The sequence below is a fragment of the Vanessa cardui genome, chromosome 26 (genome assembly GCF_905220365.1).
Source record: "Vanessa cardui chromosome 26, ilVanCard2.1, whole genome shotgun sequence".
NCBI lineage: Eukaryota > Metazoa > Arthropoda > Insecta > Lepidoptera > Nymphalidae > Vanessa > Vanessa cardui.
Window position 1 is genome coordinate 2,834,977 of NC_061148.1, and position 26,798 is coordinate 2,861,774.

Here is a 26,798-nt window from a genome sequence, read left to right on the forward strand (position 1 = left end):
ATGTGGGCGTCAACCGCAGACACCCGTTAGCATTAAACAAACCGCATATTATAAATTGTCTACGGTGCTCCTGAACGAAGTCGTACTTATTTTATGCGAACATTTTAAACAAGCTTTAAAACTTTACACTTACTTCCTCTGCGATATAAAGAGTATTTATATAACACTCTATAGTATAAAACAAAGACAAACATCTGGCTGTCCCTGTGTATGATTAGAACTTTAAAATTACGCAACGGATATTGATGCACTTTTTTAATAGATAATGTTTTTGAATACATATAGAGAAATCTGTAGTATTAAATATACTACATGTATAAGCATTACACACGTGCGAAGCCGGGCCAGGTTAATGGTGTCTTATAAATCCATATCGACAAGCCATACTTAGCATAACATAAACGTTATATAAATTAAAAATATAAATCATAGTATCGTAGATAGTTGAATCTTCTTTATCGTTACACTCTGATCTATTTCAAGCTGCGTGTACCTTTGAATAGTATTCAAACCCTCTGCCCATCGGCGATTTTCAATTCATACATTATAAATGCGTGTGCACGTACGTTTTAAAACGCTTTCCATGTTCAGCGTTCTACCACCAGGGTCAAACGTGGCCATTTTAATATCCACAAAGCATTTTTTTTTCAGTCATAATGAAAACGCCGAGATCACAGCATTCAAAAGTATAAAGCCTTGACCTAAATACTATATACTTTTCCGTTGAAGGTCATTTAGCACATAAAGAATTTTAATTAAAACTTGATAGATCTCAAGTTATATTTAATAAAAACCCTTTATATGTTTATGACAATATGCGAACGATGAAAATGAATGAAACCCATTTCATATAACACTATGAATATTTAAATATATATAAGAAAAATAAGCTATGTTTGACGTTAAGAAATGTTCAATTTGTGAAACGGCGGATAAAATGGCTTTTTCAGACATGTCTTATACGATACGATAATTTAAAATCAAATACATATTATGTATGTATATAATACACAGGCAAGATTGTCTTGCCTAAGGGAGTGCGAGGGTAGTGACTTTTTATGATAATTATGATTACGCAAAAACATCAGCAATCTGATCATGAAACTCGTTTCGGATCAGAGATTAAATATAAACTGTGAATTTATTGGAATAACAAAAACTAACGATTCAGTCTATTTAAACGTACTAAATACAATAAAAGGGTTGTAGTAATATCAATAACAGTGTAGACATTACTGTTAAATCATTCGCTAATCTATATCGCTAATTTCAATATAGTAATGTATAAAGGGCTTAAGTACCAAAGTCTCAAATGAGTATAATACTTTATAATACAACAGATTTAACTTTTCATAAACTAGCGTATTGCAAAAGAAGTTTATTCAGGTTAAACTCCATAAACACACAATCCAGAACCTGTCGTTGCAGATACGAGTTTTGTCTCTTACAAAACTGGATAGATCATACAAAAAAGATAAATTCAATGAGCGAAATTGTCTTTGTGAACACAATAAAATAAACGACTCCATCGCATCGCAATAACATAATACAAAATATACTTCATTCGAGTGGGTTCATAGAAGCACTTTTGAATCGTCATGATATTATTGTATTACAACAAAGTAAGAAACTAAGGAGTTACACTTCCTCTAATTCACATAGATAATGTTAATTTCATACAATTAAATTTGTATGAGCAGAGATGGCCCAGTGGTTAGAACGCGTACATCTTAACCGATGATTGCGGATTCATACCCAGGCAAGCACCGCTGATTCATGTGCTTAATTTGTCTTTATAATTCATCTCGTGCTCAGCGGTGAAGGAGAACATGTGACAAATTTCATAGAAATTCTGCCACATGTGTATTCCACCAACCCGCATTGGAACAGCGTGGTGGAATATGTTCCTTAAAGGGAGAGGAGGCCTTTAACCCAGCAATGGGAACTTACAGGCTGTTGTTGTTGGTGTTGTTGTAATTTTGTATGTATGCTGCATGAAATCGGCGGTAGGACTTCGTGCAATCCGTCTGAGTAGATATTACCCACTCATCCGATATTCTACCGCTAAATAAGAAATGTTTAATATTTCTTACGGCGGCAACTTATAGCATCTCGTGGCCCACTTGCCCGTCTTACCAATATCATAAAAAAGGCGTAATATAGGAATAGGATCTTAACGCTTTTCGCCACTAAGTCTTATTTATCAATACTTTTTTAGCGTGAGATAAGTAATTAGTTGATTTAAAATTATAAACACAATTCAATGCATTTTAAGCAAACAATAATAGAATACCATATATCAGTGAACTAGAACCGAACTGCACTTCTTTGTTATTTACATACAAGTTTAAAACACAGAAGAATTACAGATTAATATATATCATCAAAAATTATAACACCATTTACAATAATTATAATTATGTCCTTCTTGAATTTTCACAAAAGCACGATCGTTTCAATTCTAAAAAGACTAAATATCAAACAAACTTTATACGTAATCCGAAGTATTTAATTTTGACAACGTCGCAAGGAATAGAAACCATATAACAATTCTTAAGTACAATTTACGTTTCAAATACGAATTCGTAAATGAAAATGAAAACATGAATTACAATGTTATATTCGGCCTAAGTTCGTTCAAACGAGCAAAACTTTTCGTAGGAATTCATTTAAAGAAACAAAAAGTCTCCAAACTCGAAAAGAAACTGTAGGTATTTGAAGCTTTTTATTTTTAATCAAGTTCGGGAGAAGACCTTCCTTTCAAGGGAAGCGTTCAGATTATTAAAAGTAAAAATATTCTTTTAATTATCAAATTCATAATGAACTATTTATTGCATTAGTATGATTTTTACAAGTAACAAAGTTTCTAACAATTAACAAAACTTTATCCAGTAAAAACTAACTATGAAAATATAATACGACATATTGAAAAAATAACTCTTTTCGTTTTTTTTTCGTTTACTATAAATATTTTGATTTTGATGGATTATCATAGACATTGCAAAAATAAAGTATTGGTATAAATTTCAAATTGAAAAAATACAGTTTAAAATTCGAATAACCATTTTAGTCGAATGCAATAATTATGCTAATACCATAACCGGTCCGACTACGTAACAACAAAATAAATGCAATACGAACCGCGTAAACACAAACACTTACAAATCGAACGCAATGTTTATGTCACTAGCACACCCTCACATACAGTCTTCGAGAAGACCGTCGGAGAGCACAACACTTGAATCGAGCCAATACGGTTTGGCTGTATGCAACAAACACAGCACTGCACAGACTATTCTCTCATCGAACACGTGTTCGATATTTAAATTTCGCCAGAATCGCTGCGAACGTGCAATACCTCGAGGCCTCAATGCTAGACTGCCGTGCCGTGCCGCTGCCGGCGCACCGTCGTACCAACGCGTCGTACCGAATTCAACATCAACGTTGCCACGCCCATAATGTTTTGATTCTTGTACGCGTGCTACGAAATACCTTATCCTGATTACATTTTCGGCTGACTTCGAAATGTGGATAATTCGTTTAGGGATAATTTCATATAGCCCTGCTGCAATTACCTCGGGCTACCAATGTTATAGAATCTAATAGCCTTCGTTCGCTTACCGATCTCGAACTCGCTATATATAGATGGAACATCAAAAATAAAGACCAGATTTCTCGTTGTAGATGCAGATGTCGAAACACTCCCCAATCGTATCACACATAAATAGTCAAAATAAACAATCCGGTAGCTAATCAGACTGCATTCCACGTAATCCAATTGATCTCAAACGAGCCAACGTGTGCAATGTAAACAAACATGAGATTAAATCGTTAGATTTCATTCATCAGCCGTCGTGTAATCTCACTGAATTACGTATCAAGTGTATGTTTATAAATATTTGAATCTGTTTCAGTTTAAAACTTTACGATATTTTTTTTTAATCTTCCGTATTCATAATTCGTTTTAAAAAACAAATTAGATCTCACAGTAGACTATGCAGTATTTTAATGAAGTTAGCAACAAACAAATAATTTCTGTAATCGCGTCGGAATATTCCGATGTATTCAGTGACGCCTTTGTATTCCATAATCTACCGATTGCATATCAATTAACGCATTCATATTCATCTCTTCGTGATGCAGAGAATTCATCTTTAAATTTTTATTATGCTAATTTAAATCGGATATCAATCCTTATCACTTTGACTTATACGTTTGACTGTTTTATATTATGGACAAAACATTTGAGTGCATATATCGTGAATTATATCTATATTGCGATTATGTAATACCTGTTAAAATTCTTTAAAATCAAATTTAAATTAAAACAATTTATTTAATTATATATCACGTCACTGCGTGTGATAAAGTCAGTTACTTTTATAAATATGAAATACATATATTCCAAATTTACCTTTTAATAATTATTTAATTATTATAACAAATAAATCGATCTGCTTATGTATGTTTCTACTTCAATATACTAACATTACACACACTAAAGTATATTAAGGTGTATGTATTCTTTGACAAATAAAATATATCGCGTATATAAATCAGGCGAAACGTTATGCAAGCGTCTAAGTGATTGGTCGAACTGTCTGCGTTTACAGTTGTACGAGTAGTAAATTACTACTAGTAGTACTTACTTAATCATAAAACATCTCAAGGAAAACCCATTCAACGATTTCGTTCCGTATTCGCTTCATATTTTTTTTATTGTAAAGTATAAAATCACATTGAAATTAAATTGCATTATTTCTATTCAAGACACAAGTTTCATAACACGAGTTATACTTTAATTATTGAAAAGTAAATAATTAATTAATTGTTCCTTCATATTCCAAGCCAAAAGAGTTCCAACCTGAAGCCATTTAAAAAAAAATGTACAAAACATCCCTTTGAGCAATAAACAGCACCATTTCAACTTTTCTTTTTCCGTCTGGCATAAAAGAGGCAAAAAAATGGAAAAAAATACTCTCATAAATTATGTTGGCTGACTTACTCAGCAGTCGGACATGTATTATCTAGCGGTGGAGTTGAATTTTTCTCCTACCAACGTTGAATTTTTAGAATTGTAAATTTTTAAACTATGCACTACGTTTAAACTACAAGTATACGGCCGAATACCATCGAGATACAATCCAAGGAATACCGAATACAAAGAGCACAAATATCACCTCTTCAAATTGAAATTGTGGTAATAAAATTAAAATTAGAGATTGATATACGAAAGGCACTGACTAAACACACACAAAGATACTAATACCACAATTTAAAAAAAAACTGAAAGTATACCACTAGTTTATTGCTACCCCGTAATTTCTAACCTTAACTCATCGGCAAAATGGCTTTATAGGTACTTTGAATCACAATAGTTATCTTGTTTAATTTATACAGACTTACAAACATTTAACTAAACACATGACCTATCTAATAACGACAATAATAAAATGTCCATACATTGTTTTGCATTAACGAGCTTTAACATTATTAAATTAAATACAACTTCATTAGAAAACTTATGTTTATTTTAGTTTATCGTCGAATTCATCAAATACTTTTTCCAGTTAGAGCACTCACAAGTTTCATCGTCGTGTCACAGAGTATATACGAGGTGATTATGGGTGATGAAAGATATCATTAATGTAAATAGCTCTCGAAATTACTATAAAGTAAAACGATAACATTAACCGAAGTTAAATTTAACCTCTGTCAGACACAATGCACTCGAGCGCTAACAATATACATTGCAATTTTAAACTTACGTTTAGAACCGGCTATTTTCGTTCGTAAATGTTTTAAAACCAATGAATAATAACAAGTATGCTTTAGCTTCGTGTTTCGTGCATATTTTAATTGTACGATATAAATTTATCGATTAACATGTAAATTGTTTCAAATGCTTCTTTCTTATTTGTTTTTGATCGATAAGGTATATAAACCACCTGACAATATATATTGGTCCCCATACCCAGTGAGTTTAACCTACTAAAAAAAGTAAAGTAAAGTAACAGCCTGTACATTTCCCGCTGCTGAGTTAAGGCCTCCTCTTCCATTAAGGAGAGGGGTTGGAACATATTCCACCACGCTGTGCGGGTGGGTGGAATTCACATACATATATATATGTAGTGGTGCTTGCCTGGGTTTTAACCCGCAATCATCGGTTATGATGCCCGCGTTTTAAAACTTTACATTAAAACGACTTTACATTAAAACAAAAATGACTTTACATTAAAACGTTTCTACACTTTCTGTTAAGAACCTATACTTTATCTTACAAATAAATCTAATCAATCGAAAACGAACAGTTCTCATAATAAGCTATTAACATACAGTTGATGTTGTATAAAATACTAGTTTAAGCCCGCTGCTTCGTATCATTTATGATATTGGCATAGACGATTATGTTTATTTACCCTATGTATCTTATTATGTATATTTATATAAATTAAAAATAAATATTTTCTAATATAAAAGCAGCTCTAATTAAAGCGCACACACGCAAATATAATATTAATGATTAAATCTATAGAATCAATCACTCAGCTGTTGTCGAGGTGGATATTTTCATATTTTAATTACATTAAATGCATCCATTGTAAAACGATACTTACGATTATTTGTTATGACATGCGTGTTAATTTAATAAATTAATTACACACTTAATATATAATTTAAGTACCTTTCTGGGTAAAAGTGTATTCATGTATTTAAAAAGAAAATCTTAAGCCGTCAGTACGATTAACGATGGTTTCCGAATTGTTGTGATTGATAATAGAAAAAAATACCTCGCTACTTATATATTAACTGTTATTTATACATTGTGTTGTAAATTAAGTTTTTAAATGCAATATTATACTTCATCATAATAACGTTTAATATCAGTAAAATTTAACACTTCTTTCGTTAAAAAAATTGCGATATTCATTCGATTAATTAAATCTTAAGAGACTTAAGCCACTTATACATGATGATGAGTCAACATCGCCCATTAGCATTAGCATTTCTAGGAGCTCAAGCAGGCCGCCAACTTTCCAAAAAAAAACACTCTATTCAATCCCCTTATATACCACACCTTAATATACCTTAAAACGACATAGGAAACAGTCCCAATGGTCACAATAAAACAGTCGCATCGCTCACATCCCCAAACAATCCACTGAATCAGCAATCAACTAATAAAAAAAAATCCGCGTACCAATTCCAACGGGCGTCGAACCGAACTATCGCCGGCGAGGGTTCGCTAATTGGACGTTGGATTCGCGCCGCGGGTAAACGTCTGCATCCTTTTGACGACCTCCCTGGTCGAGTGGTGTGTACACCGGTTTTCATGGGTACGCCACTCCGAGGTCCCGGGTTCGATTCCCGGCTGAGTCGATGTAGATTACCATTAGTTTTCTATGTTGTCTTTGGTCTGGGTGTTTGTGGTACCTTCGTTACTTCGGATTTTACATAACACAAGTGCTTTAGCTATTTACATTGGGATCAGAGTAATGTATGTGATGTTGTCCAATATGTATTTATTATTATTTGTGCTGTTTGACTAACCGGTCAATATCAATTTAGTCATTACGATAAAAAAAAAGAAATACCGTTACGTAATCAACGATTCGTTACGGGTTATGTTGCATCATTGAAGACAAGAAGTCACGTTCGGAAGCAAATATGTCTTGCTATTTTATTTTATTGGGATCTCTTGTTAGCCATCAGTGCCACAAAGTTACAATAGGAACAATACAAATATGTACACTATGCACATGCATCTTATAACGTAGTAATTGGTTATATTAAAAAACGGATATATACAAAAATTACGACATTTCTATAAATTTTGTTTTAATTTTATTAATATTTTCTTGTATTGGCTATATTTCGATTGATTTACAAATTTGATTTTATCCCTTAACTTTCATACAGAAGGAGAGAGATAATTAATTGAAAAGAAATATTTTTAAAAGAGTTATTTATTTTTCAATAACAGCTCAATCCACAACTTTTTAAATATATTATTGCCTTAAATAAAAAAGTATAGAGAAAGGAGAAAAAAACAAAATAATAAACAATAATCCAATTATAAGTTCCAGTTGTACTCCCAGAAAAGAATGTCGTAAGACATTATAAATTCAATTACATATGAACCTACACTCCCAATGTATCTCATTATCGTGATTCCCTTTGTTTCATCGAATAAAAACAAAGTCTTTGTGACAAATATAAGTCAGGTAACGTAGAATATGTTATCTCGAACGAAAATACACGCAACCCGTCTCCACGGCGAGAGGATCGATGCTAATCCACTGTCTAAATAGAATTTTCTCGTAATTATGCTGTCCTTTACAGATTAAATTTAGTAATCCTTATTTCAAAGCGATCAAAACTGTAAAGTTAATTGAATAAAACGTTATATAATTAGAAGAAGCAGGGTTGAGAGCATTTTTGGGTAGTTAGGGTCGATTATTTTAAATATGGAATATTATATAATATTATGGTTATTTACAGGTCTATTGATCAGGACGAGAACGATGTTATTCTACCGCCAAATAGCATACTTTGTGGGGCTCTGTTCAACAAACCCAAGATACATGTCAACTTATATATTGTGGTTAGTAACGTAAAGTAGTAGAATGACGTTATGAGAAATGGATTTCATTTTTTACAGTCAGTATTAAAGTGTATGCATAGCGCTTATAACTTAGTATCAGGTAAAAATAAATTTATAGTACTAAATTTCTAAGTTATAAGTGAGAATTACTGCTAAAAGCAGATTCAAATTCACCATCGAAATTCGTGATGAGTTCACGTTTCATAAGTTTTTCCATGTAACTAGTGACATAAACAACATTTTCCATAATAACCATCTCGATATCAGCGTTCAAGAGTTGCGTCCGATCGTACATCCTCAATCGACCACAGTTGCGCTAGTGAATAATTGGGACTGTCCGGCGATTGGCCTTGACAATCTTGTTTAGAGATATTTACCGACTAAAACTCGCAAAAAAGGAGAAATTATTACATTTACATAATAAGATAACCATATTAATAATTTAGCTCGTCATAATTAAGATTCATATGCGTTTACCAAATTGCCATTAATTTACCAAAATGCCATTTGTAAACTCGTTTTGACGTCGTTCGTAGCAGAAAAATGTCCAAAATCATAATAAAATTTAATACTTTAAAACAGCTTACAGTTTACTTATTCTCAAACGAGACTGTGTTACACAATAAATGATCTGACAAAGTTGCATCAGATACATATAACATCCTGTGTTATTATTTCCATTAATTTACAACGTAAAATTTAATTTAATTTAAAAATATGCGAAACCACGATGTAGTATGTTGTCCTCGCCAATTTTTGGTTAGTAAAGTCGTCAGATATTTCCATTAGAATTTTAAGTGTCACATTAGTAAACTTTGAGACAAAAGTGCACCAGACAGCTTGCAACTCTTTCGTGTATTGAGATTCTGGCCACAAGCAACGTTTCAAATAATAATTTGTCTGGCAACTATAAACGACCGATTTGAATAAAACATCAAAACGTGATAAGAATGAAATCTACGTTTATATGAATTCCCTTTTAAAATATATCTCTGGCGAAATCTATATTTCATTCAGACTCATTGTCTTGTTTGATAAAATAAATCAGATTGTTTATCTAAAAGTAATTTCTTTACTTGTGCTTCATTGGAATGTCCAAAAAGAAACTTCCAGGCGATTTGGCAAATAAATTGTACATTAAAATTTGATTAAACGAAAGCAATAATTTAGCTACTTTATTGTGGAATGAAATATTAAAAATATTATTCTATATATCGATTATAACACTTATATATACAAATTATCTATAAATGACAGCAGACCAACGTCCATACTTATAACTTATAAACCGAATATGATCACAAAATCGATTCTGAATCGAAATGAACAAGGCGGGTACACTTGCAGTCAATTCAGGTCTGATTACTAAATTATAAACCTGTACTGAAAAAGCATTATTTCATATACCTATTCCTCAACATCTAAGCACAATCACATTAAAAATAGCTAAGAATAAAAATTATATCTTCACATTTAATTTAATACAGGACGATAGCTGGTAAATTTCCAGACAGCCTAAGGTAAATATATTTATCTAGACGACAAATACGATACGTTGGCTTGACACAGCTATTCCCATTACCCGTACCTGCTCGCTCTTTGGATTTAAGCTCACAACTTTTCCTTACTATCGAACCACAGATCAATGAAGACCATGACCATTGAAGCTATTGCAATTTGACTTTAAATTTTCGAAGTACCAGGAAAATCTGTATCAACTAAGCAATATTGTATTTAGTAGTTACATGCATCTCTAAAATTTCGTAAAACAAACTGATTTACGTAGGTATGTTTAGTATATTAATAGTAAAGTAAATTTCATCAAATGACGCGGACTCGACGTATGATACTTACAAATTCTATAACATCATTTTTATTGACTATTTTATAATTAATGATCATAGAAATAAAATGATCATAGTTGATGTTACATCGCATCAATCCAGCTTCAAGGTTAAGACAGGAGTGCAATCTAAGAATAGACAAGGGGATCAGAATTGAAAGATCATTACAGGTACTGACACCACGTTAACAGCATCCGTCTTGATACTCGCCTAAGCGATCTTGATACTTGCAATGTGAACAATTATAGATGAGCTCAATTCACGTTTCCTTTAATAACTACTATGGTGTTTGCTGTACTGTCTTTTCGATCAAATTGTACGTCAGTTTCTTGAAAACGTTAACAACAATGACATTTATCTGTTAACTAAATATTAATACGACACTTGAAAGAAATAATTAACGTCTTAAAATACATAAGGACTATAGGACTGAACCGTTCGCCGAAACTGAATTAATCATTTAGCCTTTTTGATATTGATTATAAGTAAGAAAGGGCAGACCAATATGAAATCAGAACTATTCTACTCCAAATATGAATAGGAAACTACTGCATATTCCAGTCTCATTCAATTAAAACGTCAGTTCAATGAACTCAAAGAGCCAGGATCGATCCTGATCACAGGAACTATTTTCGAACAATATTACGATGGCATTTTGCCCTACTATACTTCAATTTGACATTATATTATAATAGCTTCGTAAGGTGTTATATTATTTATCCCTTTATTTTGATCATCCGAGATTCATCCCTGTTCATACATTTTCTTATTCATTTATAGCACGAAACTTTACTTTTAGTGTAAATAGTCAGTTGTATATTCACACACCTAACAATTCAATAGTCCTGCGATAAAACCAATGCCTCCATATTCCATGCATGCTAATCATTTATTAATTTAATCACAAGTATTAAGACAATAACGTACATGTTATATTCATTGAAATTTAATTGAATATTTCATTGAATAATTTGTAGATTTATCCAAGCTTCGCATTAATTCTAGATAACATATTCAATGGTAACAGAACTTTTTGTATTGAATATTTTATTATTATTAATATTATTTACACTATCATACGGCAAAACAATAAGAGGCCCAGCATTGTCATGTCACCTTGACACAATCGTCGATCCACTCCCGCGCAATCATCCAATTGGCGGTAAGGGACAAAATGGCCGCCTGCGTTGACAGTTGCGTTTAGTAATTGATGCAAGCACATTATTTCGCGCCTTTATGTAATTCGAAATGGACTCGATAAACTAGAAATTTAAAATTTGTTAAAAACTTATTGGCATCATATATTTATTACTAGCGATTAATTTATTTTAAATATTCATAAGACAAATTAAAAAAAAAAAAAACAAAAACTGTATGGTGGTCCGTCTCGTTTGAAGTGTGCAATAATCTGACAGTTAAAACAGGCATTTTATTAATATTTAAAATGTATTACTTATCCGTACTAAAACTTATCTATCTTTAGTAGGTATTAGATACGAAATATCAACACAAATGTACCTATTAATATATTTTTTAAGGCTAAAAGAAAGCCATTGTGTAAGAAACGGAGATATAACAACATAGAAAACAGCGTTATGTCAACTTACAAGATAGTAAAGGAAACTGGTAAACAATCGTATCATTGAACAATAAATATTACATTTGTACATTAGATAAAACAGAATCAATAACAGTGTACAGTCTACTGGTTTGACTTGGAGCGCCATCTATTATTCAATAGCGGAACCATTTCGAAACGCCTGGCGGAGAGAAGTTACAACTCATAGGTTCGCGTCGAGGTATAAACAATTTATGCTTACGATCGTTGGGGGCGCGGTTGCATTAGGAAATTGGTCGAGTGGAATGAAATCTTACATAAATATACAATCACAAATATACAATCGCAAAAGAAAAAACAAGACAATCATATAATGTTTTATTTAGTATACGGAAATACTTTTAACAACTACTACTTTTTACAAAAGACTTTTAAAGAAGCGTCTTCTTGGTTATTTTTCTCGAAACGTTTCAAAAACAAAGCTTTTAAGAAAACTTTTATGAGTTCTGTTGCAAGTTAGTCCAGTAAATTAATAAACTCAAGAAAACTGGAACAATCTACCATTTTATAAGTCCGAGCTTAAATGAAAAATTGGTGTCAATTATTAATAATTATTTTACGTGATTTGTACGTAACTATTACACACTATTATTATTAGAATAAATCATTAAAAAAATATAAAAAAAAGTGCGGTAAGTTAAAATCTGAACCACACTTTAGATTCTCAGGACAATTTATTGATCCCATTTTTTATATAAATGCATAATGACGGTAAAAATAAAACTGAATTATTTGCAACGATAAAATTCAACTTTAAACATATTATATATCGCAGAATAATTCTCGATGCGTCCGAACGCGAAACATAGAGAGAACAATACAGACACGTTACTATATCCAATTTCACAGTCGAATGCAAAACATGCGCCTGCGATCGCATCGGCTGATAAAACGTTTGCTATTACGGCACACGACACCCAATAACGTGATGAATGAAAAGATCATTCACCCTTGAGTTCAAATTAATTAAATACGCCAAATAATAATAACTATAGTGTATTTCTACTATTGATATTTATAGTACAATAAATGTGTTTTGAACTCCGCATAAGTAATTGAAATAAATTTAAAACAATGCGAAATAATACAACGACGCAAGTATTAATTGGACGCATAGAACCATAATATGCGTACACGCACGTTGTAATAACACACCTATTTATTATCAATCGTGTTATTTATCTTTGCCGGTTATAAGTGAAACATTGAAACAAATTAAATATTGAGCAATGTAGACGAAACAACGTAACAAGTCCGCACCTGTGTAATTTTCAAATTCTAAGGACCAAATGACATTCCGCTAGACTATCAAACGGTGCGCGGGCGCCGGTTAGGTGACGTCACCGCGGAAGCTAAGGACGTGTTCGGAGGTGACTAACCCGTCTATTGTCCAAGTCGTCCTTTCCATGTATCTTATCACTGATGATATAGTTAAAATATTTCTTGTACTAAATACTTTTCGTTATTTTGACAATTTATTAGTGATTTTGTATGTGTTACCATATTTGCTTCATATTACAAAGCTATCTAGCATGAAACTTTCAATATAACTGTCGATTGTGTGATTAATTTACGAACTCAAAACAATAACACAGACCATATTACATCGATTGCGCATTGTAGCAAGAAAATTCTTAGACAAATCGATCTATTCCAAGACCAGCATGAATAGTAAAACGTACCGACCGACTCGAATCACAATAAACTAGAACCATAATGATGTTAACGTGACTACAGCTCAAATGTCAACGCATTTATACGTTTGTAACGAATAAGAAAACACCTAGACCTACTAATGCTCGCTATCGAAAACGTAACTACATAGACATATATGAATATTTATAACACCGGAAGACCGATGACATTGGTGTAGCGTTCACTACACTTGCATGCGAGTTGGCTTGTTGCCATATGTTAAAACTGTTTTACCGCAGACGAGAACGCGAGCGCGATTTAGTACAATAGAAATATGTAAAAGATAAAACTTTTGGCGATCTCAAATTAGCTCCATCTTACTACATAATAGTAAATTGTTTACATAATAACGACGAAATGCGAACATTGATATTGGAACATTTGTTGATTTGATACTTAATTTTAATAAAAAGTAATTCCATCTCTCTTATTCTTGAGCATTTAAAAGCGACAGCTGATAAAGACAAAACATTAAATAACTTTATGTTTTATCAGCTGACTTCATTCATTGATAAATAAGTATTTGTGATCATTTGACCATCATACAACATTGTTTAAAATAAAAGTGAGACAAGGTTTTACTTTGCAGAAGTACTATAGAACATTTTTTAAATAATCATAAGGATGAGATTGTCATTACGTATATTTGCAAATTTTTTAGATGTCCCTTCAAAAGATTAATCTCGATATCAAAAAATTATCATCGGCATTGCGGCCGAAAATGAAATACCCAAGCATATTTCAATACCAAACACAATCAAGTACATTTTTAATTTGAGGTAACGCAAAAAATATCTAAAGAAATAAATCATAAGGAATCGCAAGTAAAAAACACGTACGTACGTACCTATTTATTTGAGTTCGGCTATTTATTTGATTACAGAATTAAAGTTAAAACAATCCATAATTTTATAAAATACAACATAACGTAATATAAAAGATGAAAGGAAATCAAAAGCAAATGACAGTGAAACCTTATTTGTCACAGTCCACTTGTCACGAATGACAACATCGCTTTCCTATGGAAACAGCACCATGACCCATGCTTACAGAGAAAGTCTGCAGAAGTCACTGTGATTAGATTTGTTCTTGGCATAACACTTATCTTCATATAAAAAAATCTTAATTATTATAAATTTTAATTCCTTTGATCAATGTATTATTGCAAGGACTGCCTAAAACATATATTCCTAGGAATTATTTAGAATACAATTTGTTAACAAAACGTAAAATATTCAACTTTTCGTTGTTTTTATATAAAATTATATCATATATTACCAATAACTTTCTTATAAATTAAATATTACTTTATTAATCAAAAATTTTAACACGTCATGGAAAAGCGTGGTGGGGTGAGTCTAAAACGTTTTCCTTCGTGGAAGAACCTTAGCCCAGCAGAGTGACACCAACAGACTACTACTTTACTTTATTAACTATTAAAGATGTTTACTTGATGGTTGAATATAAACTTTGAATTTAAACACTTATAATTAACTTTCATTAATTACTATATTTGATACGTCGTAACCGTCTCGTTCGTAATTAGCGTCGTATCTTTAACAGTTTACAACGACATGTTTTCCTAAACATAAAACATTGTTAACAAATCCTTGCCTAACAATTCGCTCTTTCCTCAATATGTGTATTTTTCAGCACAAGACATTTATAATTGCGCTTGCGCAAGCAACTGTATTATTGCGACCATAGTATAGTTTATGTAACTCGGTTGCGTTTTGCGGTCACGAATATTTTATTGAGATATACCGTAATTGTTATGTTTTTTTTTTTGTTGAGAACATTTCACAGACGTACAATACCTATATCCTTTACGTTTTCTCTACATTCATTAGATACACACCGTGACCTCCGTGGTGCAGAAATGTGTCGGTTTTCATGGGTCCGCCAGCCACTCGGCCCGGGTTCGATTCCTGGCCGAGTCAATGTAGAAAATTCATTAGTTTTCTATGTCTTGGGTCTGGGAGTTTGTATCGGTCGTTACTTCTGATTTTTCACACGCAAGTGCATTAGCTACTCACATTGGGATCAGAGTAATGTATGTGACGTTGTCCAATATATGTGTACATACTGCAACTTTTTAACCTTACCATAAAATGATATCGTATTCAACAGATATTCGTCATCCTGCATCTCACAGACCATCAAATAGCTTATCTAAAATACCACCCACATTTCTATGACGAAAGCGCGAACTTGACCGTGTGACTCAGCTTACATTTTGTATTGATGCTGTACATTGTACAATATACCAATAAAACTAAACCAACACGTACCTAAACAACATTCTTAGTAAGACACCTAAGTAGATACTATAATTAAACATATTAATTTTGACACTCGCATAACAAATACAAATTAATTATTTTTATAATACGGAGCAGAGATGGCCCAGTGGTTAGAACGCGTGCATCTTAACCGATGATTGCGGGTTCAAACCCAGGCAAGCACCGCTGATTCATATGCTTAATTTGTCTTTATAATTCATCTCGTGCTCAGCGGTGAAGGAAAACATCGTGAGGAAACCTGCATGTGACAAATTTCTATGAACTTCTGCCACATGTGTATTCCACCAACCCGCATTGGAACAGCGTGGTGGAATATGTTCCAAACCTTCTCCTTAAAGGGAGAGGAGGCCTTTAGCCCAGCAGTGGGAATTTACAGGCTGTTGTTGTATAACAAATACATGTTTTATATTCCCAGTGAATCATCAGTAAGTCGGTTAATATTCTCGAATCTCATTTGAATAACATCAAAAAGTAAAACCGTCGAACTCAGACGAAAATTCGATTTGATATTTTCCATATGGACCGTTTTAATACGACATACGGTTTTTTATCCAACATTCCACTGACCCAAATATAAACTTTTTGGCACAATGCTAAAGGCTTTATCGATGGAGGAATGAAAATATAATGACGGTAACCGAAAGACGAATATTTTAAGTGCACGAATGCACTGTAAATTAGAAACTTAGCTAGTATCAAAACTATTCAAATGCACTATTCAGTGTTCATGTGTTTAAAAACTGTAGAGATCGTTAAGAGCATTTATATAAGAATAGAAGATAATTGTTATTTTCTAACTAAAATACATGTTCGCTCATATTAAGATACAAACAAACAATGTATTACGAAACTCAACGGAAATAGTCACATTTTAATCTTAGATATAAATTAAGATGAAAATACATAATTCTAAAAAAAAACATATTGTAGCAAAACATTATATACATTGTCACTAAATTTAAAATATAGAGGTTTCATTTTTGGAACGAGATGCATTACTTTAATTACCACGTAGGTAAATCAACCGGAAATCGTCATCTAGAACTCAAAAATCTGCCTTTAAAAAAAAATTAAATCGAACGGAATAAAATATTAAGGACAGTTTGACTTGCAAAAATGTAGAACAATTTATAATACGGTATGTTATTAGTGAAATTAAATTTACGCGTGTAACACATAATAGATCCCGGTTAGTTATATTAATTAATGAGTTACGTCATCGAGAGCGTGCTATGTTACGGACACGTTATGAAAATTAATAGCTGAGTCTGATAGCTATGACGCCAAAGGGAACGGTTCGAATACATGTATTTTTTTTAAATGTCACTGTAATACATATTTATGAAACATTCAACTATCTCTACGATATCCGATGGCCGCTGCAATATTGTTAATAACGCATTCGTGCTAAATGTCCATCGCTTTTATTGCTTGTGTACAGAAACATCTACACTAGGGCTATTTTCATTTATATACTGCATTACAATATGCAGTACACAATAAGCAATTGTTTATGTACCTACATATATAATATATCTAAATCAGTTTCGAAAGGCGTTTGTCTCAAATTATTCCAACATAAGATTTCTACAATTAATTCTTATACCTTGTATTGATCTGTAAAATAATTAATGATTAAGTACTTAATAATTTCACCATCTTAAATGCTCATGATCAACTAACAAGCAATATAACATAAAATATAAGTGAATATTGTAAAACGTTTACTTAAAATAGTACGACTGTAATTTAATTATTCCTCGATCTGATTTATTTCCAAAGCAAAATTATATATTTTACTTAATAAAATATATAGACGGCATAGACGGCATTGACAGTCAGTCACAGTGATTAGCTACAAACACATTGGTGGCATACATTTTGTAGATGTTTATTTTTAAAATTAAAAAAAAAATGTTTATATACCTAAATTTGCCTCTGATTACTTGGATAAAACCTCATTTTATATTCTGCAAGATCTCTAGACAGTACAACAATAGACAGTGAATGATATTTCGCTCTTACTCATTCATATTTAGAAAACAAAACAGCGAGAATCGTCAAAAATTAAATCGAAACACGCCATTCGAAAAGCCATAACAAAACTTAATCAATTTCGACACTCGGTCACGTTTCAAATATTCACCAAAGCAGATTTCGCAGCACGAGTTATTGAAATTAGTTCGATAGTTTTGAACGGACAATTTCATTACGACAAACTAAATTTTCAAAGACTTCAGTACAGAATTCCCCGATGGTAAACTGTTTAATAAAACATTTGATTATAACGTTAATAGTTGGAGCTTTAAGACAAAGTAAAAATCACCCGTCGAATTCCAAAACAGCAATTCTATCAAATGTTAAGTTTTAACTTTAACAAATCAAGTTGATAATTTACGTACGATAATCATCATTATCATTAACATTATGAACTATACATATAACAAAATCGCTTACCGTTGTCTGTCCCTATGTATGCTTTGATCTTCAAAATTACTTAACTTACTTACTTTGATACGGTTTTTTAATAAATAGAGTGATTCGAGAGGATAATACATGGACAATATAGTAAACAAACATTGATAATTTTAGAAGTTTCTAATGTGATGTCGTAAATATGCAAATTCTGTAGTATGTTTAGTATTAGTACGTATTGCACCCGGGCGAAGCCGGGGCGTGTCGCTCGTTTTGGATAAATCTGCTTACAAAATGCTGCACAAATCGTTTGTTTCCCGAATAAACGTAATATAAACAGACCTTGAAAGTCAATAATGCATTAAAGAAGTTAGCGGTATTTGATTAGCGTCGAGCACGCGTTACGATCGTTTTATTAACGCGCGTACATTTAGTGTCGCCTTACATACAATTAGGTTCCGCCAGAGGTTACCCATACTTTCAGACATGTCGGGAATACTTCTGGATATTCAGTACGTGTTTTATAAAATCTTATAATATCTTTAGTCGCAATAATGATAAGACAATGAAATATTATTAATATATAATATTAGAATTATTATATTAATTGAACACAAGTATAAAAAAAAATAATTACAAATTTTGAAACATATAATAAATGTTTAATATTTCTTCATAAACCCTATTTAATAGTTATATACTTTAATAAATAAAGCTCTTTGGATAATAAATTTCAATTTACACAATTTAATTAAACTCAACAAAAAAAGGGATCTGTTTGACACTTAAGCTTACCGTCCTTGTGTAAGCAGTAGGGCTATTCCGGAGCAAGAATACGAATCTCACCGCAAAACGCTACCGTGAAATGTCAAAATGTGATATGTAGCAGTGAATATGATAGATGCAAAATTTATAGGATACAATTTATAGGATCATTAGTTGGTGATAAGTCGGTTGTCAACATTTCACGAGTGAGATACGAAGTGATTTCTTACAGAATAGCTGTACTGGCCTAAAAAGCTACGAGCGATTAACGTATTTGAACAAAGTTTAACGCTGTCATTTCGCTGAAATATTTGTCCATTTTAGGAGGCAGATGTTTTTACCGACACGTACGCCATTCGGTCAAGTTATCAACTGTTGCATTACGTTTATTTTATTAATAAACGCTTCGCGATGAATTGGAAATTATTTTGAAACCAATCGAACATTTTATGTAGTAAACTACTAAACATTAATACATAATATTATTGTTTTTGGTTTGAGGGGGTGAGTAAGCCACAAGGGACTTAACGTCAGTTCAAGGTTGCCACCGCATTGGCGTTCTAAGGAACGGTTAATAGTTATTACCTAATGTCTATGGGCGGTGTTGTTCACTTAGCATCCAGTTGGCTCATTAGCTGCTCCGCTTGTAAAAAAAAAACACATCGATTAGAATAGTAAATTATAAATAAGTCACTGTAGCTCTGAGCGGGGTACTGCTATTATTATTAATATTGATTATATTTTTACATATACGTGAGTAAATGTTACTACAGACACAAGAAACAATACATAGGCATTATCAAGTGTGACCTAATGTCTCTCCTTATCTATTTTTAATATTTATTTGCTTATTCCGTTCTCCATTGTACATACGTTTACAATCAAGTCGGTCATTATCAATAAAAACCATAGGTACGTAATTATATTCATTAATGTTCTGTCGAATAAATACACTATAATATATTGTGTTTCGTTTTCCCGTACGTATTATCTACATTGAAAATGACCGTTTGTGTAAAATAACGCCGACATGTCCAGCAGTTAAATAGAACGCGTGAACAACTGAAGATCGGGTAGTCAAATCCGAGTTTTAATGAGTTAGTGTTACTATTTTGTTTAATCAATGAAGGCAATGGAATCTCCTGATGGTAAATGGCAAGCACCGCCCATAAAAATTGGCATTGGACAAAATACAAAAGTCACCAACATCGCAATTGGACCACCAACTTTGGGATCTAAGATGCTACGATGGATAAAGTAACGAAACCTTCTCTTCCAAAGGAAAAGAGACAAGTAACAAATTTACAAACATTGACCAAAAAAATATGTACCGGACCTAATCGTATTGTCACACATAAATAATAGACTATTTAGAGCAATCATAAATTTGTATGACTTAGAAAGTGTCACACACATTTTCAACGTGAAACACAAGACCATTTACAAACTAGTAAGGAGGAGTGTCAACTCTCTACACCTTACATGGTCATCTCAGAACGCCTTACGGAGTGAAGTTTTTGCGACCGACTCGTATACGACTTTAGCTATACAGATGCGACAGCTATAAGATTATTATCACTTAATAAACTTTTCTTTTCGTATTATATATTACATATTGTGTATTGCAATCGCGAAAGGGAGTAAAGATGATTGATACATTTGATTATTGCATGCGGTTTTGTGATACGTTTGCTCTACCTATTATGCTCTACACACAGTTGTGCATATTTGCTGGCTTCCGATTTTGAAAGTAATTTAATCATTGCACATTGGTGGTAGGGCTTAGTGCAAGCCCGTCTGGGTAGGTACCACCCACTCATCAGTTATTCTACCGCCAAATAACAGTACTCAGTATTGTTGTGATCCGGTTTGAAGGGTGAGTGAGAGAGTTAGTTCCCAAGGTTGGTAACGCATTGACGATTTAAGGAATAGTTAATATTTAATATTTCTTACATCGTCATTGTCTATGGGTGATGTTGACCACTTATCATCAGGTGGTCCATATACCCGTTCGCCAACGTATACCATAAAATAAAAATTAACGTTTTTAGGAAACAAGTGCAATCGTACTAATATTACAACTGAGAATTTTCGGATGAAAGTTTGATACTCGATCACGTCCAAACAGCTGAAGAGATCTGACTGAAACTGGACGTAGAGATAGACTACAGTCTCGATTAGCATAAATACTTATCATGCCTAACAACTGTAACCCCTATCCTCCCCTCCACACACGCACGCGAAGCCGCGCGTGGATATTAACTGTTTATATTTTATATACTATGAGCGGAGTTATCATTACATACATACTACACAATTAAACTTATTTATTATCTAAGACTGTTAATCTATAAATATTCAGTATAATAATCTTTTTGCTACATTCGATCAAGGGCAGCAATTAAAAATACCATAAACATATAAATATTGTTTACATAAATACAAAAATCCAGTATTACGTAATCGTAAAGACAATATGAATACAACATTAATGTAATACTATTGAGATTTAGTGATCATTATCGACGACATTCGAAGCTTTACTCGTGTTAAATAAGCCATTTGTCTTACGAATAGTAGGCATTATAAAATCGTATGACCATTAGGCAATACGCGATAAATAGACACTGGCTGTCTTACCATAGCTGTTCACTATGTTGTAGCTATAATTAAGACGAGGAAAATATATAAAACATCCTTGGTTTGATACCTACTGTGTACTTTATATAGATACCATTAGCATGTCTATAAAACGACCAGATATCTGTCCTGAATTCGAACGAGTAAAATATTTATATTATATACTAAATATAGATAGGTTTTTCTGTATACATTTTGGAGGCATACAAATCTTTCAGAGTATGTCAGTTAAATTTAAGCTGAGCTCGCTTCGAAAACCCTATTTATATTTTTGTTTTGTATCTTAAATATGCAGCATTAAAAACATAAAATATTAAAATATGTCAACCCTGGAACAAATATTAATATCGGAATAACAAACAAACAATATTTCCCTCTTTATAATTTGTAATGATTACATTACAAATTATAAAACAAAGTCACTTACCGCTGTCTGTCCCTGTGTATATGTACATCGGATCTTTAAAACTACGCAACGGATTGAGTGACAGGTTTGTGTGTATAATATATGGACAATGTAGTAAAGAAACAAGGAAAAATCTGTAGTATATTTAGTATCAGCACCCGTACGAAGCCGGGTCGGGTCGCTAGTATTAGCATAATTTGACGCAACATTCCCTACGAGTGTAACTTACACTTCGGTTGCAATTCCCACGAATGCATAAACATGATTTATTAATTTATTAAATCCGGTCAGTAATACTAAGTTTCGCAGGACTAAATACATATTCAACGATTAGTGCTATGCATTAAACAAGGATCATTGAATTAAAATTATTTTGTTAATTAAATATATTATATATACTAGTAGTCACCCGCGGCTTCGTCGTCGGGTATTGAGCATAGAAAGTAGCACGTTTCATAAAAAAATTCAGTTGTGTGTTTGTGAAAAAGGAAAAGATTCGATTACTTTTGCTTTTATAATATTAATGTAGATAAATGAACAAAGGGGAATAGCTCAACAAATCCAATAATAAATATTTTAATTAAAAATACTATGTCAGATATAGCTCAGTATAAATCCGAGGAATTAGCAGCTAGCTTAGTATCTCAAACAATGTGCTCTTCCTCGGTGGAATATTAAACAGAATACGTACGCAATATTTCGGTTAAAGTTAATTTAATGAAGGAAAGCTTTATTCCAGCGAAACGATTATATGACGCGAAGTCAAGTATCCATGTTTAGCTTGACATCGAACCCAGTTATGCAAGTGTACCGACCGGTTGACCGATCGACCAAACCATCGTACATGACATAATACGTGTATTTGTTTTTTTTTATTCGGCTGCGGTTTTGTACAGTCCATCAAAAAATAACAAAGTTGAGCAACGATGTAAAAAATATATCTACTCTTAACTAATTTATAGGTAACGTTTAAGGACAATTTAATATTATTCTATACGAGAATCTATAAATGATAAAAAAACGCGAAGTTAAGTTTTCGTCGATGTTCATCCCGGATGCAATTATATACACATTATAAAGCTGTACATAATATATATTTAGTAATAATTGATTATCAAGTATAAAATTCTTTAACGAGCTTTTATTTAATTCATGTCGGAACTAAGTGGAACAAAGTTGCGTATTTTAATATTGTCAAGCCTATATGTATTCAAAAAATTTTACCTCCATTGATTGAATGTAACTTATAAAATTCAGTTACAGTATTTGACAAATATGTTAAATAACGTAAAACCTAATTAAACGTTACTACTGAGTACCTTTACAGTTCTTTTTTAGTGAAATCCACATTCCAAAACATTTTATAATTCATACCAACTGCGGAGAAAAAAACCTAAGGAAGGAACGCCGTGGAGTAGCTTATTTGAATATCCAGCCTCGATAAATAATCTGGCTGCCTATAACGATGATGATGGTAATGATTATAAAATGATGTTACAACAATAGCATTGTTATTTGTTAACTTGTCAATTCCAATATGCTTTCGAAATAGACTGTACGTATTGATTGACATTGCATAAAATTTGTTTGTCATTATATAATAGTATTTATAAATATATCGAATACGATTCGTTTAAATGGACTAAATATAATTGAACGCGATCGATTTGAAACTCGAACCGGTCATCTGAATTCAACCAAAACAGAGAATTGAATTTCTCAAAATAAACTTGCTTATAGTTTGCTTGTGGTCGAGTCGAGATGGCTAAGTGTTAGACGTGAATCCTAATCAATGATTATGATCTCAAATTCATGAGACACAGAAAAAGGCAAAATTTTATTAAGTAATACGTTTTAAACATACGTCTAAAACATATTGAATTCCTTAATACTTATCCTATTACCAAATTTAAATACTAAAGCTTAAGTAACAAGAAACCACACAAAATCTTAGTCTAATTATCTATAATATTTAGAGTGTACAAATTTGTTTTGTACATGTAAATACGTATCTATCACACATAACTATAGACGAATATCAATCCGAATGCAATGCGATACACATATGGTTTACAAAAGTTAAAGAAAGCCCGAGACCTCTGATTATATTTACGTGTCCTATCAACTGTTGCGATAATAACAACAATAATAATGTAACCATTCGAAACGATTAAACTCACATAAATAATAACGAATGTCTGGTCGTCGCTGCATTTCGAGTGTACTAAATATTCATCTTATGTTACGTATCGCTTGATTACTTCGCATCCTTATTATACACTCACATGGATGATACAATTCAAACACTGTGCTTAAGTGCACTTGATTGAGAGTCATCCATGTGATTTCAACGAGTCGCCTTTGATGACGTCAACGTCTCGATGGACATTTTAGGGGGAACATTTTCATTATCATCATCGCTGAATAAAAACCTTGGTTGTGTGTTATTGAATGTTAAATTAAACTTTTTAAAATTATTCTATTTGTTATTATATTATTCTTCGTCTAAAATTACTAAAAAAGTTCATAATGTCTTATATATAGACAAATATAAAAAATTCAATAACCAATGTTTATACATTTCAAATTATTTTTCATTTGAGCTGTATCATACATAGTAACAAATAAAATTACAATATTAAAAAAGAGTGAAGTATTGTATCTAAAATGAGCATAAATATATTTCTATTTTTATCGAAAATCAAAATATTGCAAGATTTAATTAAACGTTAGCAAACCAACGATTCGCAATAAAGATCCTATCGAGAGAAACCGACAACAAACTCAGTAGTTAACTTACTTCCCTTTTATTAAAGTACATATAATATTATTTCGATGAATAATTACATTTATATATACAGAATACTATTTAAAATCACTGAATAATTACAGCAAGATCGAACGAAATTAAAATATCTATTTTATTAGTATCATTTTTTCTAAACTACAAGATATAAAAAAAACTGTCAACACATTTTCTTTTCTAGTTTCCGAGATGTTAATTGTTCATCTCAGTAGTCAATCTTGATTTCCGTTCGTGAGAAACTCCTCGCTGTGGAGTCGGAAGGACACGTGACCTCATACACAATGACGGGAGGAGCTTAAAGCTGCTAACATTATTGCTTCTATTCCACGTAAATTATACTTTAATTATTACGTGTAATATTTAATTTAGACGGCTTACCATAGGGAAATATAATGTACCAATACGGGTACTAGGCTGGACAACTTCGTAGCGGTATGTACAAATACATCGGGGTAGACACCCTTCCATTTTTTAGGCAGCAGGAGATCGCTATGTTGCACACATGTATATACTCTTTTCAAACAACACTTAATAACAAATTAATGCGATATCATTGGTCGAAAGCTTGATTATTTTATGATATTCACGATGAATTTGCAAAAAAAGGCGTTTCGAACGTAAACAAAACTTATCGGCAATTTGAATATTAAAGTATATATTAATCTTATACGAATACTAATGCACATATATAGTTGAGTTATTACTATTAAAAATGTAAATCTGTGGTTTGTTTATCTTTATTCCTACTTCAATTGCAATAGGCTTTAGAAACATATAATGAAATTCAGAATGAGTAATCATAAAATCAGTTTTACAGTCTTATTAGACACATGTACAGCTTACAACAGACTTTATTCCAGGAAAATATATAAGCTTGCGAATAAAATGCAACGTCCAATTAGCAGATAAACGTACCTACATCCTCCAAATCCAAATATTATGCAAAAGTAAATCTGTCTATCTCGTATTTTTAACTCAAATCGTCGTATCTCAACAGACGTGATGCGTATATCACATTTACACGAAAAAGCACGTATGATTTTTAAAACTGCTTTCAAAGGAGGTTCTCAATTCGGTTGTATTTTTTTTAACTATTTCATGAACTGATTGGAATTTATTTTGGGATAGAATACCAATAGCTCATTGGCCAAAAACAAGATTACGTTAAAACTTATATAGTGCGTGAAACGCTATGATTTTCTATCCCTTAATAAATATTGACAATCTAGTTACACGAAAGTTCAACGACTTGATATATTGTCACATATATTGGAAGACATATATGTCACTATATCATTGGAATTCGTCTCATGTTATTCATTAATTTTCACGGATTCCTAGCATCAATGAACCGAATAATGAATACAACCTGAAACCACCCCCAATGTATATAAGCATCACATCAATAGGCGAGGGCGATATTAATATCCTGAAATCTATGCGACAGTAACGTGGATTTTAAATCAATCCACATCAAGTATCACGCAATTTAATGCGATATACCGTACCATCTCGCTCTCTTCTATGAAATTTTAATATTTTCGTTTCATTCGCACTCCCTCGCCTTTATCATCGATACTTGGTAATATTTTTGCAAAATTGCCTTTTTGAGATATCGAGCGTTGAGTTCTTGCTACACAAAACTACCTGTGGGTTAATCGATGTTTCGATATAAAACTACGCCTCTATCGCTATCTCGAA

General features: G+C 32.2%; 1 protein-coding gene across 5 annotated transcripts in view; it reads right to left on the bottom strand.

Moving 5' to 3' along the window:
- LOC124540859 (serine/threonine-protein kinase MARK2-like) overlaps nt 1–26,798 on the bottom strand; it is a 167,620-nt gene that overhangs the window by 133,495 nt on the left and 7,327 nt on the right. For 2 of the 5 annotated variants that reach the window (XM_047118637.1, XM_047118635.1), the window contains exon 1: nt 3,163–3,381. The exons of 1 other annotated variant lie outside the window; for it this stretch is intronic. The gene's annotated coding sequence lies outside the window, so the exon portion shown is untranslated. Of the gene's footprint in view, nt 1–3,141; nt 3,382–26,798 lie in introns of those variants that run through there. 2 more of the 5 variants (XM_047118638.1, XM_047118636.1) reach the window with 1 other exon arrangement.